A 905-nucleotide genomic window follows, 5' to 3' on the forward strand; every position below is an offset into this window, starting at 1 on the left:
CCACCCCCCACCCCCGCCTCCTGGAGCACATGTATAAATGCCCCGGAGGTATCTAGACTTCATGCTTAAATTTTATAGTTCCAATTTTCAAACCAAATTTTCATTTTTTGCAGTACAGTATAATTTTTTTTCCAGTTTGGTTTTGGATTCCATATTCACTAATCCTTCTGTCATCTTTGGATAATAACTTGTCCTGTTTGAACCAGGCTAGTCCCATGATTTTCACAGATACTGTTTTATACTCTCATTATTGCTTGTTAACTATCCAAGTCTAAATAACACTGTGGAACTAATCCTTGTAGTTGCAATCTTTGCCCCTTCATTTTGTTGTCCTCTTATTTCTTGAATTGGTGAGGGGTGAGGGGCTTTCACTAGATGGTTGGGATTAGAACATTTGAACATAAAAACTGCTATACTGGGTCAGACCAAAGGTCTACCTGCTGATATCCTGTCTCCTGAAATGCCAAATAGCCAGACTGAAGACACCCAGTCTTTTCATTCTCTCCTCATATGGAAGCCATTTCATTCTCTTTGTTGCCCTTTTCTTTAGTGCCTTCTTTAGTTCCACTGGCTGCATCCACATGAACAGAGGTGTGTGTTTAAAGCAGCACAAATAGTAGCCACACAAATTTGTGCCACTACTTTGTGCTGGAGTGTATGCCTCTGCTTGTGCAGTTTTCATTGGGACACATTATCCTGCTCCTCTGCAGGGGGGGCTGGCTGGGACACAGGGTGCTTCAGTGAGGGACTAGCCAGCAGGCAGCCCCCACATTGAGGCATCCTGTGCCCTAGCAAGCTGAGGAGTGGCATGTGGAAACAACAAAGCAGGCAGCCCTGGGCCTAGGGGCTGCCTGCTTCCTCCATCTCTTTGCACTGCAGAGGCCCCCATCTCAAGGCACCTTGCG

This window comes from Gavialis gangeticus, unplaced genomic scaffold (genome assembly GCF_001723915.1).
Source record: "Gavialis gangeticus isolate Ggan-Ray unplaced genomic scaffold, GavGan_comp1, whole genome shotgun sequence".
NCBI lineage: Eukaryota > Metazoa > Chordata > Crocodylia > Gavialidae > Gavialis > Gavialis gangeticus.